At 54.8% G+C, this 27849-nt stretch overlaps 1 protein-coding gene across 2 annotated transcripts in view; it reads right to left on the bottom strand.

Annotated features, from left to right (window-relative positions):
- NEK6 (NIMA related kinase 6) overlaps positions 1-27849 on the bottom strand; it is a 77898-nt gene that overhangs the window by 40577 nt on the left and 9472 nt on the right. The window contains exon 1 of one of the 2 annotated variants that reach the window (XM_033122480.1): positions 7800-7890. The exons of the other annotated variant lie outside the window; for it this stretch is intronic. The gene's annotated coding sequence lies outside the window, so the exon portion shown is untranslated. Of the gene's footprint in view, positions 1-7799; positions 7891-27849 lie in introns of those variants that run through there. 2 annotated transcript variants of the gene reach the window in all.

The raw sequence follows: 27849 nt of genomic DNA, 5'->3' as shown, positions 1-27849 counted from the left end.
GTTTGTCTGCCTCCCCCACGCCCTTCAGTTTTTCCTGTGCAGCCTGCTCTCAGGACCTGCTTCAGGAGAAGCCAACCTAGACTCACCTTTCTTCCTAGACAGACTGCCTCTCGCAATCTTTAACCCACCCAGTCATCTGCCCCCCAGCCGTCCGCACCAGCCAAACCCTAAACCGAGAAGCCCGTGGTTGGCAAGGCCTGCTGCATGCACCTCTAAGTAGACACACACACCCCTGGACAGGGGTGTCGTGGGCAGTGGGGAAGGAATCCACACCAGCTGTTACAGGTTGTTACCGGTTGTTACAGTCAGTGCCCGGGAGATCTACTCACGGGTTCTCTGGCTGCAGTTCACTCTTCCTCTTCCCCACCGTAGTGTATTCCGGCTGCAGTGGTTGGCGGCCAGCCCTCTCAGGCTCAGGGATGTCTCTGCCCTGTCAAAGGATGGCCACCAAGCCCTGAATCGCCCACTGAGCTTGACCGTTGGCCTCCCTGCCTCTGCCTTAAAGGCTCCCGAGCCTCTTAGAATCCCTAGAATCTGTGTGCTGGCATCCAATGCCCCATGTCCTCAGGGCAGGCCCAGCTCCTCCCTCACACCTGCCATCAGTGTTTTGGGGTAAAACTGCTCTCCAGCACACTGCACAGATGGCAGAAAGCGAGACCACATGGAGCAGACAGCACAGAGTGCAGAGCCCCCCAACTCAGGTTGGCAGGGGAGCCCCCAGCCAGGACAGCGTCCTCCGAGCACAGCCCGGCCTGTGTGGTCTCCTGTCTGTGAAGTTGCTGAAACTCAACCAGTTTTGACAACATGCCCCCCTCCCTCCAACACACACAGCATTTCACGTGGTTCATCATAATGTATACCGATAAAGGTAGGTCTCTTGCTGTCTGTTTTTTCTCTTATCTCAAATCAGTGTCACGTTGAGGGCATTATGGGGGGGGTACCTGTCCTTTTGAGGCCTCTCCCCTCCCCCACACCCTTGCCACCCCTTGGACCACGGGGTCTCCAGCACCTGGTGTCCTCCCTGCCAAGCCGTCCTCCTCTGTGTGGGCCACTGAGGCCATTTCCTGAAATGCAGATGGGACCACGGCCCCCTCAGCATCTGTCCACCATCTGTGCCTGAGCTCCCGCACCGAAGCGCACACCCCCAAGTGACACAGTGAGGACCCGGGTATGAAAAGCCCCAGGATAAACAGATAAACACGAGCAGCTTCCCGAGGCAGCACTGTTACTCAGGGGGGAAATGTGTGCGACGATACACACACCGGATACAGAGGGAACAGAATGTAAAATGCGCATGAATTTTAAGATAAAACCGGAGACTCCTGCAGGCTCTGCCGCTGCTTCGGGCTGCACCCCTAGACCCCTCGGGGTAACATGTTCATCACCCTCTGCCCTTAGGGAGACTCTGGGGAAAGGTGGGAGGAAAACTATCTTCAGCAGGAAGGTTCTGTCTTTATCTCAGAAGGCACCGGGCACAGCCCACGGCACCGCTCACCTGCCCACTTGCTCAGATTTCACGTGGACCAGAAATCACTGTCCATCACTCTGGCTTCCCCTCCCCTCATCCCACCTCACGCAGCCACCTGTGGCCAGCAGGCCTGGGTTTGTATCTTGACCCTGACATCCCCAACCTGGGACTCTGGGCAAGTCCCATTGGGCAGAAACTTATTTGTGAAGGTCATTCCCCGACCTCCCCACATGGCATTCCCACATCTGAGCGCAGAGCAGCAGTCGGCACGTCCTCAGGAGCTTCTCAGGGGCTCAGCCCGCTCCTCACACAGGGCTGCAGGAGCTCCATGAGGGGGCCCCCGGGCCTCCTCAGAAATAATAGCAATTGTAAGCCACCAAACGTGTGCCCTCTCAATGCTGGGCCCTGCTCCCCACACTTCAACTCTAGTAGCCCACCTCATTTGAACAATTCCATGAAACGGGGTCTCTTAACAGGGTCTCTTATTGTTCCATTTCACAGACAAGGAAATTGACGTACAAGGCGGCTTAGAGATTTGCCTAGATCACACGGATCACAGGGAGTGGAGCCAGGATTCGAACCCACGGAAGCATCTTTGCCTCAAATCTCCATGCTGCGCTCCTCCCAGCTTTTCCCAGCAACACATCATCTTCCCTCAGGCAGCTCCCTACTGAACAAGCCCCTCACTCAGGAACGGGGCCTGTGCTGAGTGGGTAAGGGTGATCCCAGGGCCAGTGGGCCATGAGGGGCCATTTCCCCCACACTGGGGCGCATGGACAGGAGCCCCCGAGAGTCCTTGCCCTTTAGGATGGCAGCAGGCCGATGCAGCACTGCTGTCCACACACCTTTCTGCCAACCCCTGGAGTTTCGGTCAATTACTGTTCCTAAGAGCTGTTCTGTCCAGAAGCTAATGGAACATGCTGCAGCATGCTGCCCAGTGAGGAGGAAGGGCCTTTGTTTCAGGGAAGCAGCAGCCAAGGAGGACCTTGCAAATCAGAGCACCCATCCCCGCCAAGTGCCAGAGAAACCACTACGAAGGGGCAGGAGGCAGTGAGGGAGGAGATGGGGAGGGGTAGAGGAAGGCAATGAAGGTTCTCTGAGCTTCCAGTGGGCCAGGTCTTTCCCATTCATCCTGGGACTGCTGGTGGGCCCATCTTACAGATGGGGAAGCAGGCTGAGAGGGGAGGCTCAAGGTCAGGTCATGAGTGAGCTACAGAGGGGAGATTTGAACTCAGCTCTCACTAACTCCCAAGGCCCACCTAGGTCCCAGACGACCACCGCCTCTTGAGGCTCTCACAGGTGCTGCATGTCAGAGGATTTCCATCCCCTCTGTCTGTACTTCAACAGAAACCCAACCCTTTTACCTGCGAAATTCCTGCCAGAAACTGCTTCTTAGGGGGCTCAGAGGCAGAAAGACCAAGGTAGAGGATTTGGATTTGGAGGGATGCCATGCAGAGCAGGGCAAAGACCAGGGCATATGCCAGCATCTCTGGGTAAGACGGGGCGCTGCCTGTCACTGTGGCTCCTGCCAAGGTGCAGAACAACGACAAGCAGGCTGCCAAGCCCAAGTCAGCGGCCAAAACTCTGCGGAAGGCGAGACCCGGAGCACAGGCCTCACTGAGCACCACCTCCAAGAGGGCCTTTCTTCGCAGGCAGCAAGGGCCCTGCATTTCCACGGCACTGTGGACACTCAGTGCGGCTTCCCAGCCCGTGTTCCCGATGCGAGCATGTGACATGTGCATGTCTACCAGGAGCCCAGGGACCGGATCAGGACTCGCCCAGGAATTAAGGCCTAGAGCCTGTTTGGGGCTGGCACCCTTTAACCGTGCAGTGACTGTTTACTCATCTGGAAAATGGGGCTAATAGGAAGATCTATCTCTTAGGGTGACTGAGAGGATGAAACATGTTAATAGATGTCACCTCCTTAGAACAGAGCCTGGCACATGCAAAGGGCCCTCTGAGGCTTTAGATGCTACCATGGTTGTTAGTGTAAACTGCCACCAGGCAACGGAGGAGGGAGAGAATCCATGTGACAGACACAGGAACGGGGGCTCAGACAGGGGCAGGGACGTGCCCAGGGTCACACAGCTGGTGGGAGACACGCCTGGGGCTGCGGGACCCCAGATCGTGCTCTGTCTACTGCATGGCATGGCCTCGTTGGGATACTCTGGGGCAAACAGCTTCTTCATCACTTACGGGGGCTGTGGCTACCTCTGGAAGCCCACTGATATGCTTCTCCCGACCCTGGCCTGCCATATGGCTCTTTCTACTGTACAGTGTGACCCTAGGGGGACTTGGGGACTTGGGTTTAATCTGGGCCCTGCCTAGAAGGGATCGGCTCCCTTGGGCTTGGCTCTGAGGTTTTCCAAGTGGCGTTTCTGACCCTTGCCTCCCAGTTTCTGGAGACTTCATCTAGGGAAAAGCTGGGTCCCTCCTTTGCATCCTGCTAAATGCCACACCTCATGGAGGCTGCTGGCTCATTGAGGCCCTTCCCCGCCCACGCCAGATGACCTCAGACACCGGGAGGCGCAGGCCAAGGACCTGGCCTGGGGCAGGCGTGGGGGACGAAGTGTGTGCGCTGGGGGTATCCTGGAGGGACACTGTTGAATTGTGTACGTACTTGTCACTTTGCTCGCAAGCCGAGGTGGAAACAGCGTGTGTCCCTGCCCTTTGCTGCATGTGTTGGGTGCTCGTGCCCATGACATTGGTTTCTCCTGGTGACGAGGCCGCGGGCTCAGCCATGCTCTCAGTCCATCCACTGATGCAGGGGCGTCACTGCCCCTTGTTTGGCGTTGAGAGTGGAGGTGGCGATGGCCCCTGTCGCTCCTGGGCCAACAGATTCTGCCAAACCCTCGGGAGAACCGCACAGACATCCTTGGAGGCATGGCCCCAGCTGGATGCTGGACCCTGTGCTGCGCTCTCCGAGGAAGGCCCCTCCCAGACGAGTGCACAGCTTCACAGTTGTTTTCCCAAAGCAGGAAACCGTCCCATGACTTCACGGCCCCCTACACACATGGTTTTCTTTCCCCCAAATGAGTGACCCAACACCAGTGCAGGAACCAGGGGCTATTTCCACATGGCCAGCAGGCTCCCGGCTGCGGATGCTTAGAATGGATGCCCGCTGCCTGGGGTATTCGGCGAGCTGGGAGAGGACAGACGCCACAGGCGGCACTGCCCAATGCACCCCTCCACAGTGGAGATCTAAAGCCCAGGGAGACAAGGCAGCTCACAGCCTGGCGACCAGTGGGGTTAAGGCCAGACCAGATTCAGCATCAGCCAACATCCACGCCAAGCGCCCTCCCTGAGCTGAGTGACTTGACACCTCCCAAGAAACCCAAGAGGTGTCGTCAGCCTCACTTTGAAGATGAGAAAACCGAGGCTCCAAGGTGTCATGGGCTGTCATGGTCCATACGATGCAGAGGAGGAAACAAAGGCTCCGACTGGTTAAGTGATGGGCCCAAGGTCACACAGCAGGCCACAGGGGGCACTAATACTCAAAACCAAGTCTGTCTGACTCCACTAATCCAGCTGCCTTGGAAGAGTGAATGAATGAATGAATTCTGGCCCAGAGGTGTGGCTCTGGCTGTTGTGTCTTATGCCTACCTCGGCCCCCCTTCTCTTCTGGTCTTGGGATAAGCAGACGTTATCCATTCATCACTTGACAGGAAGCAGCCAGATCTCAGGCCAGAGTCATGGGGGCCTGGGAGCTGTAGGGGACAAGCCACAGATGGTGTCTGGTTTCCTGACTGGTCCTGTGTCCCCTCACCCCACCCCCAAAGCCACACGTGCTGCTCAGATTCCTCAGCTCCACGAGCCTGGCTTCTGTAAGACATGGGACCACAAGCAGCTCTGAAAGGACATCGTAGCCTCATCAGGGAGGTCCCTGACCTCCCGCAGGGTGGGCCTGCAGAACGTGGAGGCCAGCAGCTGAGGGGCGATGCTGGAGCCCCCCTCCACCCCCAGCCGATGGGGCTTTCCTTCCCACTCACGTCCCTAGCACCCCAGCTCGCCTCTCCTCATCCACCACTAACCCCTATCCTTCTCTGTCCAGCCTGGGGGCTCTCTCCAGAGCTCCAGACCCCAACCACCAAAAGCCACAGGCACCGAAGACTCACTTGGCCCAACTGGAGCTTTTGCTCACCCTTCCCAAGTCCCCATCTCAGCAACGGGGCTCCTCTCTGTCTGCCCAGGAACCCAGGCTCACCTCACCTTATGCATTTTCCTCCGTCACAGCCCACAGCTGGTCTTCATCCAGGCCTGCTGATTCGCTCCCAAAAGAAGTCCGCACTCACCCAGAGAGAGGCCCTGCCCTGTACTGGCCTGGCCCCTTCTCAGTGTGGTCTCTGCAGTCACTTCCTGCCTGATGACCCAACCTCCAGGCCACCATGGGAAGGGCCTCGCCCCCAACACATAGATCCCAACATGCCACTCCACACCCCAACCTCCCCCCAAAAAGGCCCACACGCCTGAGCAAGGCATAGCCAGCTCTGCCCAGCTGGCATGGGCCTGCCTTCCTGCGTTTCCCCCAGCTCCTCACCCTATCCAGGCCCTGCACCCAACCACACAGCACCCTGGCCCTTCCGGGCCTTTGCACATGCCAGCTTCTGCCTGGAACCTATGGCCTGGCACCAGGCAAAGTCCCACTCATGCATCGAAACAAGGTCCTGGGTCCTACTCAGTCTACCACACTTCTTGTGGTGTCTTGGGGAAGTCCCACCTCCTCTCAGAACCTGGATTTCCTCATCTGTAAAGAAACAGCCAGTCCGCACATGGTGGGTGGGCACTGAGGGGCAGTCAGGCCGTACCAAGGCCCCTCTCTCCTCCCTATCTGACGGTGTCCACATGGGCTTCTCCTCTAAAGTCCAGCTGTTCAGGGGCAAACTGCTTCCTGTGTCATCCTCTCCTCTTCCTCTGCCGGCCTTTTAAGGCGGGGACTGGTCTTAGCAGTCATCTCTACACCGCCAGTATCTCGTCCAGGGCCTGGCACAGAATGGGCACCCAGTGGCAGCTGACTGAATAAACTTCTGACCAGTCAGTGGAGGGCGCTCCTCCCACCCTCCTGAAGCCCCAGGCAATAAACATCTGCCTTCATGCTCAGGGTCCCCTCGGGGACCCTGACGTCTCCCATCAGGCAGAAATCACCCGGCCATTCAAAGCACACCGCACCTCACACTGCAGGGCTTCCCAAAGCCTTTGCAAAACCGAGGAGGTTCCTGATCACCTTTCACTTCCTCCTTCTTGCGTAATAAAACCCAATTTTGGAGGAAAAAAAAAAGCAGGAGCTGAAAGCATCTCTCAGTTAGAGCAGTGAATCATTTGGTTTCTGTCCGGGAGGTCTTTGGCTCCGGGACATGAAGAAGGCTGGCCTCGTCCCACCTCTTTGAAGAAGATCTGCTGGGCCCTTCCTCAATGCCAGTGAGTTACATGCAACACCTCAACTGTTTCTGCTGCATGTATTTGATGGCCCATTTTACAGATGAGGAAACTGAGGCACAAAGAAGTCAAATGACTTGCTAAGCCCATGCTGCTGGTAAGTGGTATGCCCTGTGTCTGAACGCAGACCTCTCTCCAAAGGCTAGGTTTCAATCTCATTTGTCTGGGGTGATCCTTGGAGACCACTGTGGAGCCGGGGGAAGCTGGAACCTCTCTGCTAGAAGCCTCAGGCCCCTGAGGCAGGCCCACCGTCCCAGGGCCCTCCAGGGAAATGAACTTGCTCTCTCCTCAAGGCCTTGGAAGGCTCACTTCCCCTGCCTGGAATGAACTGCTTTCCAGAAATCCTGGCTCTTCCTTCAGGGCCCAACATGCGGCACCTCTTCTAGGCAGCCTTCCTGGATTCCCCCAGATAGCCAGTTACTCCTGATTCCACAGCTCTGGTCCCCGTGCTGTCACTGCCTGTTCACATGTTTTCCCCTCCCTCAAACGGAGATCTCCTCGATGGCAGAACTTATGGAAAACTTACAGCTCAGACATTGGGAAGGGGCTCCAAGACCCACCCCAGAACTTTTTCTGCTTCCCTGGTAACCTCAGGAGTCCTGGTAAAGCCCAGGATCGCTCAGTGTGAAACCGACCCCCACGCCTGGGCTGTGGCAAAGGTCATACCAGGCTGATGGCATTGGCCTCCTGGCAGCCCCCACCTGGAGGAGGGTCAAGTGGCAGCGGTGGCAGAGGTACAGCCAAGGTCGGGTGCTTTGTGAGCCCAGGTACAGGAGATCCCTCAGGCTTTCCTCCCAGTCACTTACTGGGCACACCCTCCAGGGCAAAGGCAGCAGCCCCAGGTGGCAGGAAAGGGCGAGGGGCTCCCCAGAGCAGGAGGAAGGGCAAAGGCTGGTACCTTGCAAAGTGGCTCTTGAGAAGCTCGGGGAAGGTCTGCTTGGCTCGGGGTTGAAGGTAGATGCTCGGTGCCAGGGCCTCTGGGTATCTGGGTGGCCTGTGCTAGAGCTGGTGAAGGAAGAGGGGCCAGCCCTGCCTCCGTAGGGGACTTCCCCTGCCCAAGACTCCCGTCCCCAGCCACTGCCAAAAGGAAACTCCCCCACCACGTGCTGCTCCAAAAATAGCTCCAGCTGCCACCTCTGTGGTGAACGGAACTTAGTACAGTCGCCAGGGAGCCCGATGGTCACCAGGGACTAGAAGCTGATGGCAGCAGCCCCTGGGCAGTCTTGGGGAAAGTTCATGTGTGTGCCCCAAGCCAGTGTGCTTGGAATGCACCCCGGGATTACCCAGTTCTGCTCCCCTGGGAGCAGGAAACTGAGGCAGGAGGCAAGAGACTTGCCAGGGCCATGAGCACAGCAGTGGCAGCACCTGGTCAGGACCCAGTCTTCTAAATACACTCCACACCCACAGTGCTCAGGCAGAGCTCTGCCCTTCAGGCTCTACCAACCCCTTACCCCCAACAGGAACCCTGAACACTGACAGCAGTGCCAGGATTAAACCAGCCAGGGCTCTGGGAAGGACGAGGGGTCCTTGTGCTCTATCCCCACCTACCCCCACTGGGGTCCCGCAAATGTTAAGAAGCATAAAGGTTCTTGCTGTCCCTTTAAAAGCTTAACCCTTTCTCCTCTCTCTTTTGTGAGCAGAGCCAAAAATATTTGTTGCCTGAGAGATGAGCCGTGGTAGGCAGCAGTCCTGAGTTCAAGTGAATCCGCCACATCCCAGTTCTGTGTGTCCCAGTGTTCTCATGGGTAAAACGGGGACAAGAATAGTATGTACTGCCCTGGGCTGTGGGAGGGTTCCTGACATTATGTGAATCAAAAGTGCTTAGCCCCAGGCTGGCACGTAACAGACACCCAATCAATGGCATTACTGTTCGATTATTATTTTATATCCTCTTTGAGGCCGCACACTCTCCCAAACAAGGTGTGTGTCCAGGAGCTGAGGACTCCGAGGGTTCCTGCTCTCCCTTCCTTCCACACGTCCTTTCCGCTGCCTCCTCTGTGCAGGGCCTGTGCTGTCAATTGGTGACTCCAAGATGCCTCTTTACAGGGTCCGCAGGAGAGAGCCCCAGAACACAGGGACAGAGACCCACAAGCTAGAAAAGAGCATGCGCAGCACTCCCAGGAAGAGGACTGATGAGCTCTCATCTCATTTCTGGCCAGGCCAGGTCAGGGACAGCTTCTCACAACAAGTGGAGTTTGAGGTGGCCCAGGATTAGGACTAGAGGGAAGGGCATTCTGGTGGGATCAAAGGTGTGGAGGCTGGAGGACCTGCAGGAGTGTGGGACAAAGTCAGGGGAAGCGGCAGGCCAGCCCATCCCCCATCTCCAAAAAGAGCCCCTGTGGTCAACATCTGCCTCTTTCTCTAGAACAGAGCTACCTCTACCCTGGGCAAGCCCCACGCCCCATCTGTGGCTCGACTGCTAGGACTGACACAGGCATATGGCAGCTGAGGCCCTGGAGGACACGCCGAGCCGGATCCTGGCACCAGGGCTTGGCCACCTGCCAGCACACCTTCCCCTCCAGCCGGGCTCAACTGTTGGGCATATGCCAGGTGCCAGCCCCCTGGGTGGCCATGGCTGGGTCCAGGCCAGCTGCCCACAGGCCTGCAGGGTGGACCCCCACCCTGGTCCTGGTTCATGTGGCACTCCTTGAGGACTGTCCTCCATGAACTGGCTAGGTGGGTGGCATAAGCCTAGACTCACATAGGAGACTTCAGATTGGCCGGGTCACACCCCTGAGTTAGCCACTTTCTGCCTAAACTGTTTTTCTTCTGTTTCCAGCCTCCTGTCTGCTAGAGAGGGATTCCCTCCAGGGCAGGGACAGTCCCCTCAGAGACAAATGTGCACAGGGCAGCACCCGGGGAAAATGCAACGTGAGACAGCCCCACGCGGCATTCCTCTTCCTTCTGGGCCCGAGGCAGCCAGAATCTTCCAGAAATATAACTTGGCTCTGATCAGCCTCTGTGCCCTTGCACACACGAGTTCGCTGCCGGTCACTCCCCGCCTGTCCACCTGAGACACAGAAGAGAGGATGGAGCTGCAGTGAGGGGCACAGACAGCCTGAGGTCCTGTCTGTCAGTGACTGGACTCGGGGCCTCCTGAGTCACCACGAGCCTCCAGCACAATCTCCACACGCGGCGTGTGGCTTGGTGTGCAGGTGACAGTGTCTCTTCTCCATCCAGTCCTGGAGTTACATGTCAGCATGTAAGTATGGCTGCCAGGGCCACACCATGGCGACACCCTCCTGTGTCGTGCTCCTGGCTGACCCGAGGCAGGCCATTTGTAACTCCTCGAGGATGACTGCTGCTCTGAGCCATGACGTGTGTGTCATGATGGCTGGGGACTCACCGCGCTGCAGGGCCTTGGGAAAGTTAGAGCTTGTCTCTGGGCCTCAGTTTCTCCATCTACAACATGGGAGGGTCAGGCTCCACAGAGTAGGAGGGCCCTTTCTGTGCCGACGTTTTTGATGAGGCAGATGGAGGATATATGACTTGTCGTCACGCCCTGAAACTGGGATCCGGGATCCTGTATCTAATTGTCCACTCGTTTCTGGGAGGAAAACCGTATGTTCTGGGTCTGAAATTGCTAAGGGGACACTCGCTGGCCTTGGAAGGCTTTCTGAGCCCTCTAGCACCCTGCATGCTGCCCTCCTCATTCACAAGCCACAGCCACGCCGGGGCATGCTTAGATGCCTCCCAGGCTCCCAGACACACAGCCATGGAGGTAGGATGTCCGTGGGGGCAGGGGGCCACACAAAGAGCACCCCCTAAGTGTCCAGTTCTGGGCCAGACCCTTCAGCAGTGTTGGCAGCTCGTGTGCTCATAAAGCGACCCTGCAAGGCAGACCGTGCATCCATTTGACAAATTTGGAAACTGAGGCTCTGAGAGGTCATGTGACTTGCTGGAGGAGCCCCAGGTGGAGAGAGGCAGAGCCTGGATCCACCTCATGGGGTTGTTATGAGTACTGAGCGAGAACATGCAGGCAGAATGCCCGCCCAGGACTATCAGGACCCAGGTATGCACAAGAGCTTAATAAATGTGGCGGCCGCTACTATTATGATTACCATTATCAACAAAAAAAGCCAGTGCTCATTCAACAGCAATATCCCTGCGTCAAATATTCCTAGCAACCCGCGTGGCAAATCAATTGTCACAATAAAGCCAGTCCTCATTCTCCACGGGACCCCAGTCTCGTGGCCAACCAGGCCCTCGGGCCTGTGGCCATGACAGGAGGTGTCCATGCCCTCTGAGGGTTCCCCCCACACCCTTTTTGGGAGGATGGCAGAGGCCACACTGGCTCCTACTGCCTTTTCCCAGAAGCTGGGATGTGATGGCAAAGCATTTCACAAAGTTACCGGGATGATGAACCTGAGCCGTCCTCCCCCTCCCCCACTGTCTCAATAAAATAAATCTTTGCCCGTGGCTGGTGAGAGACTTTATATATTTACATGACGATCGTGCCTCATGATCACAGGGCTCGTGCTTCCGGCAGGCAGCGTGTGGCAGGGATGACAGGGGTCCTAGGAGACTCACTATTTTCCGGCAACTTTTATTGTCCATTATATCCCAGCGTTTACAGGGCTCTGTTCTGGGCCTGGCAGGAATACTGCACACGGTGAGGCTGGCAGGCCTTCAGATTCTAGTCAAGGGGTTGCATATGCGTCTTCGGGTCTCATCCATCCTGCCCAAGTCTTTGTGTGGCACCGAAACCCCAGGGAGCCCCAGGGGCTCTGGTGGGAGAGGGCTGGGGAGTCTAGAAGCACAGGTATCCCCACCTTGGCTCCAGTCTGCTGTCCTGGGCCGGGGTCACTGCTAACGCCAGCCTTCCTCAGGTGTGTGAGGCGCTGTGTGAAGGGCAGGGGTGCACAGGGGCACTGCAGCTACATCTACTGGCTTGTGACGGCTGACGCTAAATTCTCAGGGAATCTGTGAGACAGTTTTCGTGTTGTATGCCTGAAATCAGGCCCTGAAGGAAGATTTACACCAGGGAAGTTGGCAAATGCTACGGATAAGGGCTTTGTACAAATCCTCTGCCCCTTACCAGCACACCCCGGGGAGAGGTGACCCTGGAGGCCATCTGAGTACCTGGAAGGGCGTGTGGAGAGTCAGGGGTGAATCCTGACTTCCTCAACCACTTGCTGTGTGGCCTTACAGAAGTTACTGTGCTTTTTGAGCCTCAACTGTCTTAGTTGTAAAATGGGGACATACCTAAATTGCTGGGGCTGTTGAAGGTAACCCTTTTATGGAAAGTTCCCTAGGTGATGCTTGGGCATGTAGCAGATGCTTAATAGATAACCATTTTTTTAAACAAACTTTTATATGAGTTCATTTGAGCCAAACTGGTGACATATGTCAGGGAGCAAGATCTCAAGTGTCCCCTAAATAATAACTATTGTCATTCATTCATTCAACACTTACTGAGCACCTACTCTGTACCAAACACTGAGTGACATGGATACAGAAATGCCCCAGGGGATGACAAATATCAAATTCTTCACTCCTGAAAAGTTCCTAGTTCTTGATCATCTGCAGAGAGATTTTTACCCACACCATCCTATGATGCCTCATGACAACTTTGAGAGGTGGGAAGAGCAGGAAATAGGCCCATTTTTGAGATGAAGAAATGGGACTCAGGGGTTGGCATGACTTTCCCAAAGCCTTTGCCAGGGCGTAGCAAGGTGTGGCTCAGCCCTGAGTCCACTCCAGGGCCACCATGGTACCCATCTATGAATTCCCAGGCCCAGCCAGGCTGACCCGAAAGTGAACGCACAAACAGAAGACAGGAGCACCTGGGGGTGAGGGGATTCCTGGTCTAGGACCCTGGGTTTTAGTCTTGGCTCCAGGCCTCCCTACTCTAGGTCCTGTCCCTCCTGGGCCCGTGGCTCCCCATAAAAAGGCTGCGATGACTGCACTCAGGATGCTGTCGGTCCTGATGGGTGAAGGTCTATCTCCAGGCTTCCTGGCTTCGTCAAGTGCTCCTCTGTCCCCCACAGCCAGGGAGGACTCAGGCATATCGGTATCTACTGTGCCCCAGCTGGAGCCCAGGTGAGCAAAGGCCTCTCAGGCAGGAAGGAAAAGGGCAGTGAACTGGAGCAGGACTCCTATTTTGGGCTTTGCCATCTCACCCTGCTGGCAGGGCTCATCCACCCATTTCACAGATGAGACTGAATGAAGCTCAGAGAGGGCTGCTGTCAACAGCCTGGGAGCCAGGATTCACACCTAGGCTAGCTGCCTCCAGAGCTCATGGCTGGGGTGCCCAGCAGAGATCAGAAAATCACCAAGCCCCTCAGTTCTGACACCTGGGAGCCCTGCAGACGGGACACTGGCATCCTGGCCTCAGCCCAGTGGGATTGAGGAGTGTGACGCTGAAACAGGAGAGTGAGAAAAGTGCAGGCAACTCTGATGACTCACATAACCTTTGAAACTAGGAGGTAGGCGGAAGTGGGTAGCATTTCTGGTGGGTTTCACCTCACTTCCTAGAAGGATGCGTCATCCTCTTTTCTTTAGTCAGCATTAACCCAACAATCAACACGGACCTGCGTTCGGTGTGGTACCTTTTAGCTCGCTTGTTCCCAGAGCAATTCCAGGCTGGCAGATAGGGACCGTCCACCTGTCAAAGGGGGGAACCTTTTCATTTCACAGATGGGGAAACTGAGGCCCAGAAAGGGAGGGGGTGGTCTATGGACACACAGCAGAGACCTAAGTCTTCAAACTTCTTTACCAAAAGGCTAATTTTTCTATTTTGGGGAGATAAGAAAGGAGAGACCCTCTAGAGCTTTAGAAGAAAAAAATGGAGAAAAAAAGAAGTAGCAACTGAACAGAATTGCAACAAGGCCCCCAGCCAGCCCAAAGAGGTTTCTGAAATTCTGTGCAGTCTGAATTCCTGCTGGCTGAAGGGTCACGAGATTTCCTTTGCAAAAGGCAGAGTTGAAAAAGTCTGACTGAGGGGGAAAGGGGAGGAGGGAAATGTCCACGAGACTGGAAATCATGAGTTTCAGCCTGGCTGTCCCCAGTGACCTACTGGGTGATCACAGTTGAGCCCTTTGCCCTCTCTGGGCCGCAATTTACTCTTTTTTTTTCTTTTTAATTTACTATGCATCAAACTTTGTTCTAATACACTTAAGAGATATCAACCTACTTTCCCCTCATAGCACATTATTATCCCCATTATCCAGAAGGGCGAAGAGGCATGAAAAGGTCAGGCACGATGTCCAGAATAGGTGGAAGAGCCGGGATGGGAAGCCAGGTAGTGCGGTTCCAGACCCACGCTCCTAACCACTGAACCACAAGGCCCTCACGCGTGCTTAGTCCCTCGCGTCCTTCCTGCTCTCAGGGGCTTTGCCTCTGTGGCTTGGATGCCAGCAGGCCTGTCTGGAGACCCTGAACCATCCTCCTCAACTCGGCTGCTGGTCCAAGGCGCTGCCTCTCCGTGAACTCCGATTTCTTCGGTTGGCTCAGCAGCCTTTATAACCACAGCCCAGGAGACCCTCGGGAGCCCCCCAGGTCAGGGCCTCCATTGACCCACCTCTTTGAGCCTGGCTGGGAGCCGCGAGCCCGAGTGGGAATGGACGGCCCCACTCTGACGTCCATTTTGGAGTTTTACACTCATGTCGGCCTATGGGACCGCAGGAGGGAGACTGCCACTCAGGCATCCAAGAAAAAGACAAAAACATCTATTCAATGCCAGACAGAGCCTGCTCTGTGGAAACAGTGCTACCGAAACGTGACAAGCAGCCCAGCTGTGCGAGAGATTCCCAAAAAGCCTGACCTGGGAACATCCATGTGGAAGGCTCAAAGGCTCGGGTGGTCACCAAGCCTAGCCTGGGTGCTCAACCGTGACATTCCTGAGGGAATGAGATTCGGACCCAAAACCAGGGCTTATCTTCCAAAACAAAATTCTTCAGACAACAGACATTTTTTGGCTTCAACACACAGACCGCTGATCTCTGTTTTGCTCTGATCTCTAGAGCAAGGAATACTCATACTAAGAACAGCCCCCCATATCATGTGTCCCCACCCCCTGCCATGCACTGCACCATGTATTTGGGTCCATCTGCCAGGCCCATGAGGTGGGCATTACTATCTCTGTTTTGCAGATGAGGAAACCGAGGCTCAGAGGTGCAAATCTGCACAGCTGGGAGCTGGCAAAGGGGGGGTTGAAATCTGGTGCCAGCCTGGCATGTAGAAAGTTGGGGAGGAGCCCAGCAGCACCTGCCCTCTGCCCCACTAAGAGGAGCTCTGGACAGACATGGAAACACAGAGAGAGCTCTGTGGGCAGGTGCATATTAAGTGCCAGGCTCTGGACGCACACATTCTTGCCTCCACAGGCACGGGAAGAATTCCTGCAGAGGGACAGGTGGGGAAGGGTTGGCCCGACGGCAGTTAGAATAGCTCCACTGAGGCGGCCTCAGCCTGCCTTTTCAAAGACACTGGAATCCATTCGCTGGGAACATTGTGCTGAGTGCCCAGCAAATCCCTCGCTTCGTTCACTTGTTGTATCAATGGCAGATAATCATTAAACAAATACGCATGCAGTCACTGCCACGCTCCCATCAATTCCTAGGAGCAGGAGAAACCCCGAATCCACTCATCTGAGGTCTCATGTCTCCCTAGAGGAATCTACCAGTCCACATCCTGCATTTGAAAGACAGGAAACTGAGGCGTGGGGCAGAGAAGTGATGTGTCTAAGGACATCCAACCGTCTATTCATTCACTCAACAGTGGGGAAGCAGGGAAGGGGCACACCAGGCGGAGGGCACAGCATGTGCAAAGGCCTGGCGGCTAGGCAAGCCCCCACATGGTTGTGGGGTTGAGGCCCCAGCCACAGCAGTGGCCTCAGGTCTGCAGAGGGGAAGGGAGACTCAGGAGGACCTACAAGGAGCGGTGAGCATGGGCACACGGGGCTGGTAAGGGCACAAAGCCAGGGCCAGAACTCAGCTCTCCAGACCCATCCACTGCGCTTCTGCATAGCACTCCGCCTCCCCTAGTACTAAGCCCAGGGATGACTGGACTCAGTGGGTCACACGGTGAATCAAAGCTGCAGACAGTTTAGCGGCATCTTTCTTCTGCCAATACTGTGAGCACACACTTGACCTCCCCACCCCTGCCCTGGTCCTCTCAGGTAACTGCACCCACAGACAGGAGGAAGGAAACGCTTACAGAATCTCCCTCTCAGGAGACCATCCTGGGGCCGGATCTCAGGAGTGCCACATTCCAGGCTCCAAGACCCTCTCTCTTATTTGGTGAGTGTTTATTGCGCACCTGTGTACCAGGCCCCATGTTGGGCACAGGAAGGATTTATGAAAGGTGGTCACGACCTTTCACTCCCTTAGCCGTCTCCTAACCCTTCTGGGATGGGCACAACTGGAATCTACTGCTTTTTCACAGGAGAGGAGATGTGACGCTGGGAGGGGCTCCAGGACCTGCGTGCACAAGGTCACTGGCTAGGAGGTGTCAGAGTTGGGATGTAAACTAGAAATTCTGACCACAGAGCCTTTGCCAAAATAGATAAGCGTCCCTGGGGGACCGAAAGAGCCTGGATCCCTCCTTCCTGCCTCACAGGCTGCCCTTTATCCAAAGCAGGCAGAGGTTGCACTGGCAGGGGCCACCAGCAACGGCGGGGTCTCGTCATTACTGGGAGGGGCTGCTCTCCCAGTCCAAAGGAACACGGCAGGGCTGACGGCTTGTGCCAAGACTGAAGGCTCTCAGCCCTCAGCTGTCCTGGCTGATGCCCCCAAATGTTGATGGCTTGTGTTTAGGAAAAGCATGAAGTGACCCAATCCACTGGTCTGGTGTCTGTATTAAAGTGTATAAACGAGTCTAGGACCCTGGAGTCAGAGTACCCTTGCCAGCTCATCTCCTTGAGTCTCTGAGTCTGTGTGCTGGGAGTGATATGACCTGGTCTTAGCTGTGGTGACAGTGACAGCTCTCTGTCCCCAGACTCAGGTCCTTGTGCACATGTCTCCTCCACAGGAATGTCAGCCAGCTCCTTGGGTCCACTGGCCTGTCCTGTTCAGCCCTAGCCTGCCGCCTGGCACGGGGCATGCCTGACACAGTGTGCTGCTTACAGGCCATCCTCATGCACAAATGAGCAAGCGATCCCAACTGGGAACTCTGTTTCAACTCCACTCAAATGGCTGCAGACACTCCAAAGTACTAAGGCGTGGCAATGCGCGACGTGGACAGACCTTCCTCTCACCCCTGCGCGCCCTGCGCTGGGCTGAATAGTCTTCCTATAAAACTCATGTCTACCTGGGACCTAGGAACGTGGCCTTATTTGAAAACAAGGTCTCTGCCGGTGTCATCAAGTTAAGATGAGGTCATATGAGATTAGGGTGGCCCTAATCCCACGACTGGTATCCATATAGGAGGGAAACTTGACACAGGCACACAGAGGGAGAAAACCATGTGACAGAGAGGCAGACAGTGGAGTGCTATGTCTACAAGCCAAGGGACGTCAAGGATTGCTGGCAACCATCAGAAGCTGGGAGAGAGGCCCGGAACAGACTCTCTTCCAGAGCCTCCAGAGGAAACCCATGCTGCCGACACCTTGATTTTGGAGTTCTGGCTTCCAGGGCTGTGAGAGAATAAATTTCTGTTGTTTTAAGCCACCTGGTTTGTGGCGCTTTGTTAAGTTGGCCTTAGGAATCTAACAGTCTCCCAGCCCACCCTCGGAGCCCAGCTTCCCACGTTCTCCAGGCACTGCAAACTTCATCTAAGACTCCCTCAGGCTCAACTTCTGCTTCTGGGGCCAGTGGTTCCCAGGCCTGGGAATTCCCCAGGCTTGTCAAGCTTCCTCCAAATTCTGAAGACCAACATACAGTCGCCATTTTTTCTGGGTAAAATTTCCATCTACCATCACCATGCTGCATTTGACGGACACCTGACATAAAGAAAGTAGCCAATGCCAGGCCTGTTCTGAAGTTTTCTCCTTTCACCATGGATGGGTGAGAATCTCACACAGCCCTGAGCTGGGCCTGGGTCTGACATCTGGAAACCAGCAAACTTAAGCCACTGTGCCCTGCTGGGTGATTTATTTCAATCCTGGCAGAGGAGAAGCGAGGCTGGCCTCCTCCACTCTCCTGTGAGTACACAAAAGAGGTTTCTCCATCTCAGAAATTTGACTAGTATATTCCAGTTACCTGGTGGATAATTCCAGTTAATCCCTTCTGAGGGCTGGGTGATGTCCCAGCCCGAGAGAGAAGGCATTCCAGGCCAGTCAAATGAGGAAGGGGGCAGGAGGAAAAGAAAATAAAAATGAAAAGCAGGAGAGGGAGAAGCACTGACCCTCCTTATGAAAAGAAAACCAAATTGTGAAATTACGCAATGTGCAGACATCACGGCCTGATGACTCCAGCTCTCTTCAAAGTCACCTCATAAACCCACGCCAGCCTTGGAGGGAGAGGCCAAATGCCTGGCTTTTGAAACATCTGGCCCCAGCAGCCTGATAACCTACCGGAAGCCAGTCACCCTATGCTTTGTGGATGTCGCACCCACATCTGCCTCATGGTAACCAGTGAGGTGCGCTGCGAGAGCCTCCCCAGTGATGAAGATTTGTGTGGGCACGAGGAATGCTTCTTTTCCAGTAACTCAGGCGTGCTAATCCCATCTCATAGGATTTCCTGGATGCTGGGGACCTTTTGCCTGGAACACTTGGGCTAACGGCCATGCCCAGGTGGCCTTGTTGGGACAGTCTTGGGTGCAGGGCAGCGAATCTCAGATGATAAGGTCTGACGCTGTCGCCTTCTAGGGGCGGAGTCCCTCTCTCCCTCCCTCCAATTCTGCACACCCAGGGCAGGGGCAGGGTGGGCCCCAGTTCTCAGCAAGCCAGGAAACACACTCTTTTCTGGGCTAAATGCCCAGATTCCTTGAGCAGTCACAGGACACGCTTTTTCTGGGCTGATCCAAAGCCACAAGCGCGGGCTGGAAGTTTCTGTGGGCAGCACGAACCTGCGGGGACACAGACCGGCGCACCTGGAATTCCAGGCTGCACGCCGGTCAGTGAGAGAGTCCCCAGCTGGCCCCAACAGGCAGGGAAGGGCTCAGTCCTGCCCCTGCAGTGTGACGGAGGGCACAGGTCTGTGCTCTGCGGGTCTGTTTCCTTTTCAAGAAAACGAGGGTTCATTCATTCCATCATCATTCATCAAGCATTTTTTGAGAGGCTCACAGAGCCAAGCACTGTCCCAGGCACAAGGCAGGGAAGGGCACACCCCTAGAAATGGAAGTCATGTGGACAGCAATACGTGCTATGAGGGAAATACAGCCAAGGAGTGGGTCAGGTGGTGCAAATGAGGGGACCTGGCTTCACAGGGTGGTTGGGACAACTAAATCAGATTGTACAGCAAATTGCTTAGCACATAATCAGTACTTAACAGATAAGAGGGGTCCTCCCGTCCTCCCATTGCACAGGGCAGGGGGCGGGCAACCAAAGCCAGAAAGAGAAGGGCTGCAGCAGGTTGTGTAAGGACTGGGCTGGTACGGGCCCGATTGCTCCATATTTCCCAAGGAGCCAAAGGGACACCCCCATCCCACCCTGCCTGGCCCTGGCAGACTCTCTGCTCTTTCTTGGTGGGAAAGCTCTGCCTGTGACATCATGCCCCAGGCTAGCCTATTGAAAAAGTGTAGTCTTCTAAAACATCATGCCTTAGTCTAGCCCACGAAAAATGGGCCACAGCCACCTATTCTCCCACCAGCAGGACTATTCCAGTGGGTGACTGTCCTCCCTGAATTTACATCTGGGATCCTTCATTTATACATTGAGAAATCTTGTACAGTATCACTTCTCTGAGCCTCATTTTCATGGTCGGAGAAGACCTACCTAAAAGGCTCACGTGTTCAATGAGATCTTGTGGGCCAAGTGCCTGGGGTGTGCCTGGCACATGGGAGGCCCACCTGCCCAGGTCTCTGCCCGGCACTGAGGGGAGGGCAGGCCACATCCAGCTCTCAGCGTGTCTGGAGGGAAAGGCCAAGTAGAGGAACCAGCGCTTTAATGGGGAGCCGGGAAGTCAGCCCCAGGGTGGCTTCTTTGCTGGGTGACTTGGCCATAGTCTTCACCTCTCTGACTCTGTTTCCCCAACTGAAAAATGGATTCTGGTGATGATAAAATGAGACCCCAGGTATACGAAGTCGCCCAGCCACTATGTGACACCCCCATTCATCCATTCAACCTAAAACGATTCGGACTGCATCCCACAGGGGGGCTAAGCCCTATGGTGGGCCCGGGGGGGGGGGGCCAGGCGTGGCTGAGCCCCTTGTTGGTGGGCAGAACCCAGTCTCCTCCAGAACCACCCTGCCATTACCTGGCTCTGGGAGGGGGTGCGCGGGGGATTGGGGCTAGCCTGGGCTCACCCTCCTAAGAGCCTCGCCTCGGAGGAAAACAATGCCCAGCCAGACCGTGGAACTGCCAGCTCCTCTGTGGGGCGCTGCCTGCCCACCACACTGCCTCACACCACAGCTGCCGTCAGGACCTGCACACCACACGTCAGCTCAAGACCGGCTGACTCCCAGGGGGCCAGGGGAACCTCTGACCCCCGCCCACCCCCCAACACGAATAACATGCCACAGACATATGTGAAAACTCAGAGCTGCTCGTTTGCACAGCTTTGCCTCGGACTTCTCTAGATCAATCAATCAGTCACTCAATCAATCAAGGGAGAATTAGAATTCAATCACAGTGACAACTGGCTCCCCTGGAAGCACATTAGAATGGGGCGCTTGCAGATTAATGAGAGAGCCTGGAAATGGGGGGAAATAAATGTATTCCGTGGCAGACAGACTTGAACAGGCCTCGGCTGATGCACTCCCATTAACTATGGCTCCTCTCATCCCCGGGAATCAAAGCAGCTTCTCTGATGGGGAAGAAAGAAATGACACGCAGAAATCCGGATTTAGGGAAAAATAACACATCCATGGCACTTTTTTCTCTTCCCAAAGCAGCGCTGCGAGCTTTACATATTTTATCATTTATTCTCACATTGTCCCCAGCAAGTTGGTAGGCGTCGGCCTTGTTTTTCACAAGAAAGCTGTGAAGGAGGCTGATGGTGCGGAGGTGAGGGGTCTCCCGCTCCAACACCCAGCAGGAAAGGGCTGGGGCGGGTGGGGGTGGGAGAAAGCCAAAGGTTCTTTGTGGGCGGATCTGTGGCCTCCCGGGCAGCTAGGAGGCTCCGGGCAAGCCCACAGCAGCACCCACACTGGGGCTTTGTCGCCAGCCTCCCCGTCTCCTGGCATAAACCCTACCCTCCACAAACCGTTTTCCACACGCGCCACCAGGAAAACCTTCCTAAAACACTGACCTGTCCACACCCCCTTCCCTATCAATCTTCAAGGCTTCCAGATAAAGTCATCACTTCTGAGCTTAGCATCCAAGGCCTCCCTACCTGACCCCAATTCCACGTGACACCTGTCATTCATTACATCAGCTCCACAGGGCCTCTTCGTTTCCTGCAGCCTGGCGCTCCACACCTCTGGGCCCCCGTGAACTCCCCCCCACATGCTCTCTCCACCTGGCAAACTCCTACCGAACCTTGAAGGTTGGTGAGGCAAGGGCAGGGTGGTGACAGGCGTCTGCCCTGGGAGTCTTCGCTCTGCTACTTCCCATCGCCTCTGGAGGGGGCAGCCCAGGAAAATGGACAATCCCAGAGCTACCACTTAGGAGCTCCGTGATCTGAAGCAAGTTGCTGGACTCTGGGTTTCTGCTGTTTCATCTGAAAACGGGGCCAATGACACCCACTCCCCAAGACATACCCAAAGCAGCGGGCACAGTGCCAGGCAGATGTGAGTGCCCCATAAATGCTGGGTCCTCCTCCTTCCCTGCCTCTGAACTCAAGGGGCTTCTCCATGCTCTGCCACACTGCGCAGGTGACAAGCCCTCTTCACAGTGTCAGGAACTGGGGCCATCACATGCCCTGTCCACTCTCCTCTGAGAGGTGGTCCAGTGTGGCTTCAGGAATGTGAACACGAAGTGGTTCTGGACCCCCCCACCCCCCCCCACCCCGGTCCCTTTCCTCCCCAGCCCAGGCTCCTAACACCAAGGAATCATCCATTAATAAGAGTTTGGTTTTTCTCTCTGTCTCTCTTTTTTTTCTTTTCTTTCCCCTCCAAGCAAAACTGCTTGACGGCCGCTCCTGCCTCTGTCCCCAAGGCAGTTCCAAAGGGCCCATCTCGTCCTGCAGAAGTGATGGCGGTACTTCTGTTAATGGGAAGCAAGACGGATGGTACGCGGCGCCCAAAGTGTACACAGGAGGCGAGCGGAGTCGGGCCGCCCTGGGGGGAAGGGAAGTGTGGCTGGAACACACCCTCCTTTGGGGCCTTATTAGGTCTTGAAAGAGCTGCCGCACTCACTAAAACCTGCTTTTGCCAGCAGAAGCCTCATTTTACAAATATACAACAACAAAAAAACCCGTAAATGGGAAGAAAACCCTGAAGATTACGCTCCCCTGCTGCATCGAGCCGGTGAGCTGAAGTCTTTAGCCTCGTCGACTCCAGGTTTAAATAAATGGGCCTGAACGCCAGCTCTCCATTTTGTGAACGCGGCGGTTTCTTTGCCGTTTAAGGACTGTTTGCCAACAGTGGGATGGGACAGCTTTGGGAACGTTTTCTTTTAAAAGGCTTGTCAGTCCCAGATGCCATAACGCCCTATGGCCATCACATCAGTCCCAGGAAGAATCCGTGACACAGCCACCACCTGTCACACACCCACGTTGCATACTGTCACTTTGCCTGTCTTCTCCTGCACTGAAAACTCAGTGGCATCTCAAAGGCAATTTCACTGTGGAATGGGCGTCCATTTCCACAATTACGAAAGGGCTCACCCCCTCTCCAATTTGGGCTCAAGCCACTGAGTTGTTCTTTAGGCTTGTTTGGCCAAATGCAAAATGAGTGTGTGGAGGCCGAAGCTGTTAACAGACAGCTGTGGTTGACCACAGGCAGCGCACGTGGATGTGGAGTCAAGCTGCCCAGGGCTTTGTGACCTTGGTAAGCTGTGGAACCTCTCTGGGCCTCAGCCTCCTCATCCTTAAGGCGGGGCTAACCCCATGCATCTCACAGCCCTGGAGCAAGAAGTAGATACATCCTGGCTAACGTCAGAAACAGTCACTTCTCAGGCCAATTTGAAAACCAACAGTCTTTCTGTTCTCAGCCACACCCTCCCGCAATACCCAGCACCACCCTGACACATAGTAGGTGTTTGTTGAGCATATGCCACTTTGAGCAGAACCTGTGGCCTTTTTGCTACCTGGAAAAACAAAAACATCCTTTCACACTAGAGCAGAGGGGTTTAGGGTGTGTGCTCTGGGAACCAAAGGCTCTAATCCTGGCTCAGCCACAGACCTACTGTGTGCCCTTGGGTGAATGACTGAGCCTCGATGCCTCATTTGTAAAATGGACTAGTAGAACCTGCCTGACAGTGTCATGAAAAAAGTCAATGAGATAATACATGGCCAGTGACTGCCCGGGTTGGCCCTGGGGACCAGCAGCCTTGAGATTGAGCAGTTGAGAGTCTTGAGAGAGCCTGAAAAAAACTCCATTCATACTGGGAAAACCTTTCTTGAAGATACCTGAGGCAAAGGAAGCCCAACAAGGCTGTCATGCAGGGTGGTATGCGGGGTCTCTGGTCCCGCTCCCCACATAAGAACGCAGGACATGGTGAAGCCAAAAAGGAACACCCATGGAGCCATATATAGGGGAGTCATACCACTATAGTCTTGCTGGCGGCTGGGCTGGAGACACAGAAAGCAGGAGCCACAGAATATGCAATCTTCACTCCGCCGCGCTAACTGCAATCTGCGCTTGCCAGCCACCATCCTCTTGCTAGCCCCCCATTTTCTGCTAGCGTCGCCACGGCAGTTATATTAGTGGCCAATGGCTCACTGGTTACAGCTGATGGCCAACTAGCCATAGCTGATGGCCATCCAATCACAGTTGATGGCCATTTACTACCTGAGCCAGCACCTTTCCACGTGAGGCCGAGAGCCTAGAAACTGCTCTCTGGGACTCTGTCCCCACAATTGGTGACACTGAACACACTTGACTCATTTCTTGCTTATGACTGCTCTCCCCAACCAGAATGCCAGCTCCATTTTGCGTCTTCTGTTCATTATGCATCTGAGAACAGTGCCTGCGTGTGTTGAGTCAATGAATGACCAAACAAAGCAAGGAGGGGATGAATTCCTTGGGAGGGCAGCACTGGCTGTCATTTCCAATGAGTCTCAGTGTGGAGAGGTGCTCCTGTGGGTCAAGGGTGCCACCAAACTGCAGTCCTCACCCCATACAGTGTCATTTACTATAAATACAATAACGGTCACCAATTGCTGGGTGCCTGCGGTGTACATGCTTTCCTCACTGGATCATGAAAATTGGCCCGGAGACAGGAACTGAGATTACCCCTCACTTTGCAAGTGAGAAAACTGGGGGCCTCAGCGGGGAGTGACAAGCCAGGGAGATAGGTGAGCAAAATGTGGAGATGTGTATGGCATCCAGGTGTGTCCGACCCCACTGCCTGCCTCCTCCATCTCTGGGCCTAAGCATTGCCACAGGGCTGGATGGATCTTGGAGGAGAAAAACTGGACCTGGAGCCTCGGGAGCTGCTCCCTGCCAAAAAGGGTGATTGCTCAGAGGCAGCAGCTGAGGTCTGGCTCCTGTCCCGTCCCCACGCACATGCAGCAGACAGTGGGGGCAGCAGGCTCAGCCCGGCAGTGACCCCAGCCATCCAGCCATGCCAGGGATTGTGTAAAAAGCACTGGCTTCGGGGGTCAGCCCGGCCTGGGTTCAAATCTCAGTTTTCAAACTTTGTGGCTTATAGCTTCAGACAGGTGACTAAATTCTCTGAACCTTAGTTATCTTCATCTGAAAAATGGAGTCAGCCCAAAGTTGTGAGGATTAACTAAGGCCATACAGATAAAGTGCTTGGCTCTGTTCCTGGTGCACAGTAGGTACTAAATAATAAGCTTTAGTTAACTCTCCCGAGCCTCCCTCATTCTGTTTTCAAGAGTGGCCAGATATCCACATCCTATGGTTGCCAGGCCCTCCAATTACAGAGCTGGGAGCAGCGTGGGTGGCTGGTGGAATCTGAGCTCTCCGCCCTCTCTGATCTCTAGGGCATCACCTGGTCTGCGATCATCTCGAGTGATCAGGTCAGCCACCCTGTCATTTGGTTTCTGACCCTTGTCACTCAAGGACAGGAAGTCAGAGGGGATGGGTTTGTCAATGCAATAACATCCGGCAACAATGTGAAGGATGAAATCAGGGAGGGCATTTCCAAGGAAGCCCATGTCCATGCTGTGTCCTTGGGACGAGAGGCCCTGGGTGACAGGGAGACTGGCAGGCCGACTGACATTGGTCACATCCTGGGCAAGTGGTTTGCAGACAGTGCCGCACTGTGGAACTTCTCCTTCAAATAAGATCTGGCCCCAAGCCCATGGAGAGACCAGACACAGGGGACTTGCTCTCTGAAATGTGGGTGCAAGTGGGAGGAGGCCACAGCCCTCCTGTCACAGCGAGGTTCACGTGCAAATAACGAGTATAGTCCCATCAGGCCCTGCCCTCAGAAGGGAGCTCTGTGCTTGGGGTTTCATGTTCTGTGTTTGCTGTCTTGAAAGTCCTCACTTTATCTTAGAACTTTTAAGTGAAGTCGGATGGGACAATGGTGCACATGCTGGGGGCTTAGCGCCTTAGCTCACATGTGGCCCACCTACCCCAGGAGGGGTTCTCACTGACCACTCCCCTCCCCACCTCAGGACTCTCTGCTGCCTTCCATCCTTGCAGGGGCCTGGCTGCAGTTGTGGGGAGGGTTGGGGTCAGGTGTGCCCACCCACTGAGTCACAGGGTGGGTACCCAGGGTACCTGTGAGGGTCTGTACTTGCCCTGCAAGTGTCCCTATGCCCAAGGGAGCACGGCATTAAATAGCTAATAAAAAACATCATGACAGGTGGAGACAGAGACTGCAAAAGGAAAGAAAAAGCTTTTTTGTCCTGCTTTCTGAACAAGGGGAACTGCATTTTCATTTTGTACTGGGCCCCACAAATTACGTAGCTGGCCCTGCCTTCCACTTATATGACCCTCTGGCCCCCTCCCCTACCCTGGAGGCCCCTGGGTATGCTGCCAGGCCTCTGCTGAACTAGAATAGAAGACACCACTGGGTCTCAGAGTCACAGCAGGAGAAGCTTCTCAGAACTCAGCCCTTCCTCCTATCCCATTGGCAGGTTTTGTTCTTTGAACCCCTATGATCGGTCATTTATTGCTATCTCATGGGCCAGGCCTGGTTTCCGGTGCTGGAGATGTGACAATCAAACAGGACTCAGAGCAGTGACGAAACAGGCAGGACTGACGCTAGCAGTCAGGCAGAGGAAACCCTAGCTCAGTGGAGACTCAGGGAGAGTGTGGAAGGAGCCGCTACTCCGGCTGGCACATTCAGGCTGCCTCTGGAAGGCAGGGATGTCGGAGTCCACTCTGGGAGACGGCAGGAGCCCCTCATCTGTAAAGTGGGGACACCCTGACTTACCTCTCGGGGCTACTGGAGACTGAAGGGGCTATCGTGTCTGAGTGTGCCCAGCCTGGAGGCAGGCACTGCAGGGAGAGTGAAGACAAGCAAATGCTGGGGGCACAGGACACAAATGTGGGGACAGTCTACAGCGAACTCCCTTTGGGGCCATGGTGGCTCTGCTGTCTCCTAATTGTCTCTCCTGAGTCAGATATTTGTTCCTTGTGGTTTCCATTCCCGCCCACATTTTACAGGCATCACCTTCTTTTCTGTGACTTAGAAAGTCCAGTTACTACCAAGCAAGGGCTCAAACCAGCTGGCGGCGGGCTTTTCTCATTTGACTCGTCACTCATAGAGCAGAAGACACAGTGAATATGAGCTCAGACTGCAGTCGGGTCACCCTGGGTCTGATCCTGTGCCACCTCCCAGCTGGGGGACCTGGGGTCCATCCGACCTGCCCTGAGCCTCAGTGTCTCATCTGTAACTTGGGGTTTGTAAGAGTCCCATCCTCAAGAAGTTGCTGTGATGATTAAATGAAAAGATGTCACTGAAGGGCACGGCATACAGCAAGTGCTCCGTAAATGGCAGCCATGGCGACTGCCACAGAACCCCAAAACATCACATCAGAAACGCGAGCATCTCATGGCGCTTCCCAGGATCCGAGAATGTGCTTCCTCCTTTCCAGCATCTGCCAGGACTCTGCTTGGAGACTGCTCTCTCTCCCATTGTCATGTCACATCCGTCCATAAATATTTAAACAACATGTCATCAGATTATTATAACATATGATGTATAGCACTGATGTGCTGCAGTTCTACGCATTTGGGCTTCGTTTTCAGAATATCGAGACATAAAATATTTATGTATTTAGCCAACCACGAGATCTCACATTCTGTCTCAAAATGCTGGGTGGTGGCAAGACGCTGAACTGAGATGCGACGTGTGAAGGGGATGCCTTGTTCTCACATTGGTTCCTGGGGCATCTGGATTGTTTCTGGTTCGTGCTGGGAAAGTTGTCATGTGGCCTGTGCACAGTGGCTGGCTGGGTTTATCACCAAAAGCAGAGGGCTGGGACTAAAAGACCCCATCAGAATGGGTGGTAGTTCAAACCACTAGGCTCTGTGTCATTTTCATTTCTGCATCTAACCTGGGTGTGCGCATAGTAGGTGCTCAGTGAACGTCCACTGGAAATGAATTAACTCACCTGTAGCCCAAAGCACCACCCAAGAGGTTGGCACCCATCACAGATTTAGTAATAATATTTATTCTCCTGTTTCATTCCATCCCCAGTGCCCTGCACCAGGCCAGGCACGGAGTGGGACCCAGCGAATGTTGCTGGATGAATGGCAATTGTAGGAATAAACTCACGACCAGATAAATCACTTAATTAGCTAATAAATTAATGAGGGCTAATGATTCCCTGTCTGCTGCTCCGAATTACACTGTGTAAGACCCTCCTCCTGAGAAATAAAGGCTC

The sequence above is a fragment of the Rhinolophus ferrumequinum genome, chromosome 12, assembly GCF_004115265.2.
Source record: "Rhinolophus ferrumequinum isolate MPI-CBG mRhiFer1 chromosome 12, mRhiFer1_v1.p, whole genome shotgun sequence".
NCBI classification, from domain to species: Eukaryota; Metazoa; Chordata; class Mammalia; order Chiroptera; family Rhinolophidae; genus Rhinolophus; species Rhinolophus ferrumequinum.
The sequence above is the reverse complement of the archived record's forward strand: the minus strand, read 5'-3'. Positions and strand labels throughout refer to the sequence as shown.